The sequence below is a fragment of the Oncorhynchus mykiss genome, chromosome 6 (genome assembly GCF_057628025.1).
Source record: "Oncorhynchus mykiss isolate SJ-2025 chromosome 6, ASM5762802v1, whole genome shotgun sequence".
NCBI classification, from domain to species: Eukaryota; Metazoa; Chordata; class Actinopteri; order Salmoniformes; family Salmonidae; genus Oncorhynchus; species Oncorhynchus mykiss.
Window position 1 is genome coordinate 18,967,364 of NC_143027.1, and position 5,137 is coordinate 18,972,500.

Consider the following 5,137-nt stretch of genomic DNA (forward strand, 5'->3'; position numbering starts at 1 on the left):
TCTCTCCCAATTTCAATTAAATTCAATTTCAATGTAAGGGCTTTATTGCCATGGGAAACATATATTAACATTGCCAAAGCAAGTGAAGTAGAAAATAAACAAAAGTGAAATAAACAACAACAATTAACAGTAAACATTACACTCACAAAAGTTCCAAAATAATAAAGACGTTTCAAATGTCATATTATGTGCAAATAGTTAAAAGCACAAAAGTAAACATAAACTCAGCAAAAAAAGAAACGTCCTCTCACTCTCAACTGCGTTTATCTTCAGCAAACTTCAGCAAACTTTTTATGAACATAACAAGATTCAACAACTGAGATATAAACTGAACAAGTTCCACAGACATGTGACTAACAGAAATTGAATAATGTGTCCCTGAACAAAGGGGGGGTTAAAATCAAAAGTAACAGTCAGTATCTGGTGTGGCCACCAGCTGCATTCAGTACTGCAGTGCATCTCCTCCTCATGGACTGCAACAGATTTGCCAGTTCTTGCTGTGAGATGTTACCCCAATCTTCCACCAAGGCACCTGCAAGTTCCCGGACATTTCTGGGGGGAATGGCCCTAGCCCTCACCCTCCGATCCAACAGGTCCCAGATGTGCTCAATGGGATTGAGATCCGGGCTTTTCGCTGGCCATGGCAGAACACTGACATTCCTGTCTTGCAGGAAATCACGCACAGAACGAGCAGTATGGTTGGTGGCATTGTCATGCTGGAGAGTCATGTCAGGATGAGCCTGCATTGTGTCCCACCCACCACCCGCCAACCCCTCTTTTACACTACTGCTACTCTCTGTTCATCATACTGTATATGCATAGTCACTTTAACCATATCTACATGTACATACTACCTCAATCAGCCTGACTAACCGGTGTCTGTATGTAGCTTCGCTACTTTTATAGCCTCACTACTGTATATAGCCTGTCTTTTTATTGTTGTTTTATTTCTTGACCTACCTATTGTTCACCTAATACCTTTTTTTGCACTATTGGTCAGAGCCTGTAAGTAAGCATTTCACTGGTGTTGTATTCAGCGCACGTGACAAATAAACTTTGATTTGATTTGTGTACATGGATTTTATAATGTCGTATATTTTTGCCCCAACACCGCTTTCCATCCATTTTTATAGCAAACCCTCATGCCAAAATGAGTCAATTTGTAGATCATTCAATGTAACTGGAGCATCCAGTGGGTTCTGGTTGTCTTTAATAGTTGATTCTAAGATTTGTATTTGATCATGTATATTTTTTTTCTGTTTGTTCTTTGTTATATGGACAAAAAGATTGGATAACTGGTTTACCCATACATCTCTGTTTTGGATAGATAACTCTTTGTGTTGTTGTTCGTTTAGTGTTTTCCAATTTTTCCAGAAGTGGTTAGAGTCTATGGAATCTTCAATAATATTGATCTGATTTCTGATGTGCTGTTCCTTCTTTTTTTGTAGTGCATTTCTGTATTGTTTTAGTGATTCATCATGTTGAAGGATGTAGGCTCAGGTTTTCCGGGTCTCTATGTTTTTGGTTGGACAGGTTTCTCAATTTCTTTCTTAGGTTTTTGCATTCTTCATCAAGCCTTTTGTCATTGTTGTTCATTTTCATTTTTATATTTGATAGGGAAGCTGAGAGGTCAAATTTACTGTTTAGGTTTTCTACTGCCAAGTTTATACCTTCACTATTACAGTGAAACCTTTTGTCCAGGAAGTTGTCTAAAAGGGATTGAATGAATTGTTGCCTAATTGCTTTTTGGTAGGTTTCCACACTACTTTCCTTCCATCTATAGCATTTCTTAATATTATTCAGTTTCTTTGGATTTGATGCCTCAGGATTGAGTATTGCTCTGTTCAAGTAGACTGTGATTTTGCTCTGATCTTAGAGGGGTGTCAGTGGGCTGACAGTGAACGCTCTGAGAGACTCTGGGTTGAGGTCAGTGATAAAGTAGTCTACTGTACTACTGACAAGAGACGAGCTACAGGTGTACCTACTGTAGGAGTCCCCTTGAAGCCTACTATCTCTTGCTCTCTCTCTCTCTCTCTCTCTCTCTCTCTCTCTCTCTCTCTCTCTCTCTCGGTCTGTGTGTGTGTGTGTGTGTGTGTGTAGAAATGTGTTTCACATGTCATTTTGATTACAGCTCACACATACAGACTTACATGCGCACACACACACAACACACACACACCCAAGCACTTTGTGCGTACAACACAGAATTAAAGAGGATAATATTAGGGCTATTGTGTGTGAGCAGGAACAGGAGACAAGAAGAGATGGGATTGTGTGCTGATAGTGTGCTGATAGTCCTGGTTTTGAGGATTTAACTCATTCATGCCACTCTGTCCCGCCCTTGAGTCGACCATCAGGAAGTTAACTTACATATAATTAGAACGTTTTCCTCCTGAAAATATAAAATTAGGCCAATGGTCTCTAAGGATTCCCCCTCTCGTCTCAAACGACATGTACAACATGCCTTTTATTTTCTCCTGAAACAAGCAGGTGATTTTCACTGTGTGTGTGTGTGTGTGTGTGTGTGTGTGTGTGTGTGTGTGTGTGTGTGTGTGTGTGTGTGTGTGTGTGTGTGTGTGTGTGTGTGTGTGTGTGTGTGTGTGTGTGTGTGCACATTTGGGTCTATGTGTGTCTGTAGATCTATGCGAGGGAACATTTCTGTCTTTGTGCATAAATAAGTGTCGGTGGGATATCATCCACCTTGAACTTTCTGAAGTGTCAAAGTAGAGTGAGCGAGAACGAGAGAGAGATTGAAAATACACTTGAGAAATGTGCAGAAAGATACCACAAGTGACATAGGCAATTTCTAGAGAAAAATGACTTCATCATAATTTCAATCCCAAAAAGAATTGAAAGGCAAGCCCTGAAGGAGGAAGGAGGCCGTGTCACCTTGAGAAGCATTAGAGAAAATGTCAGCATACACACACACACACACACACACACACACACACACACACACACACACACACACACACACACACACACACACACACACACACACACACACACACATAAACATAAAGAAAAGTACAAATAAAATTGAAAATAAACAATTAAGCACATGTATGCCCTTCATTATGTTTGTAATATGTGTAAAATCATTTCAATATTATTGAATAATGAAAATGACTGTAGGATTTGGTTCTGTGCTTAGCCACGGCACAGTTCTTGCTTAACAGTGTTGCACTCCAGTTAAACTAAAAGGCTGTGGTAACCAGTGTCATCTCATCAAAGCTTTAAATAGTCAGTCACTTAGACAAAACAGGCCTATTTTCCACACTATACCTCACAGTACCAATCATCTGATTTTAATTGGATTTCTGTTTTATCCCTGTTCTTTCCACACAAAGCCATTAAGATATTAAATCTAGTTTTCATGTCCTTATTTTGGTACGCATTAGAATATGCCTGTATGGCCTGAGGCGCACTTTGAAAATGATTTAGCCGTTGATTTTGTTCGGAGCGCTTAATATAGTAAACGTTGACGTTAAAATTGTGAGAAATAGCAATCAGAGAGTCAGAAGCTTTCATGTTCAGGGTCTGTTGTTTGATATGTTCTGGATGGATCTAGCAAGGGAGACCAATCCCAATCCATACTCCTCTCAGATCAATTTCTTAAGGTTGAACAATTCATCGTACTTTAATCGTGACTGTTCCCCCATTAGCCTTTATTTCAAAATATCCTCTATAGCAGCTCTGAGTGACTTAAAGCAACAAGAAGACTGGCTCCAGTATTACTGTTACTGACGATTCAGTCTCCAATAGTAATGTCGGCTATGACAGCTTGACTGTAATTAAAAGGTCAACAAGTTTTTCTTTACATTTACATTCTTACATCTTTCAGTAACAGCAGGTATTTCCTCTTTCTATCCATCTTATTTCCTAACCCGCTAGAGTTGATGTCCACGTCCCCCGGAAATCGAATTAGAATAATACAACAATCCCCATCCAAATCCGTCTGTTTAAGCTAGATATATTTTTAAATGGGCTCCGTCTCAAGACTCGTCTGAAGGTAGCCCAGTACCAGTTTTAAAAATGAATGGAAGTATATATATGGAAGTACTGTAGTGCCAATAAAGGGATTAAATATGGCAAAAAGAAATGTACAAATATATACACTATATATACAAAAGTATGTGGACACCCCTTCAAATTAGTGGATTTGACTATTTCAGCCACAAGTCAGTTTGTAAAAGTCTTCCCTTCTAGAGTTGCCCCGGTCAACTGTAAGTGCTGTTATTGTGAAGTGGAAAGGTGTAGGAGCAACAACGGCTCAGCCGTGAGTGCAGAAGCGCGTAGCACGTAAAAATCATCTGTCCTCGGTAGCAACACTCACTACCGAGTTCCAAACTGCCTCTGGAAGCAATGTCAGCACAATAACTGTCCGTCTGGAGCTTCATGAAATGGGTTTCCATGGCCAAGCAGCCGCACACAAGCCTAAGATCACCATGTGTAATGCCAAGCGTTGGCTGGAGTGATGTAAAGCTCGCCGCCATTGGACTCTGGAGCAGTGGAAACGCATTCTCTGGAGTGACCATCTGGCAGATTGACGGACAAATCTGGGTTTGGTGGATGCCAGAAGAATGCTACCTGCCCAATTGCATAGTGCCAACTATAAAGTTTGTTGGAGGAGGAATATGGTCTGGGGCTGTTTTTCGTTGTTTGGGCTAGGCCCCTTAGTTCCAGTGAAGGGAAATCTTAATGGTACAGCATTCTAGACATTTCCATGCTTCCAACTTTGTGGCAATAGTTTGGGGAAGGCCCTTTCCTGTTTCAGCATGACAATGCCCCCATACACACATCGAGGTCCATACAGAAATGGTTTGTAGAGATCGGTGTGGAAGGACTTGACTAGCCTGTATAGAGCCCTGACCTCCACCCCATCGAACACCTTTGGGATTAATTGGAACGACTACAGCAAACCAGGCCTAATCTCCCAACATCAGTGCCCGACCTCACTAATGCTCTTGTGGCTCAATGAAGCAAGTCCCTGCAGCAATGTTCCAACATCTATTGGAAAGCCTTCCCATGAGAGTGGAGGCTGTTATAGCAGCAAAGGGGGGACCAACTCTATATTAATGCCCATGATTTTGGAATGAGCTGTTCAACAAGCAGGTGTCCACATACCTTTGTGCCT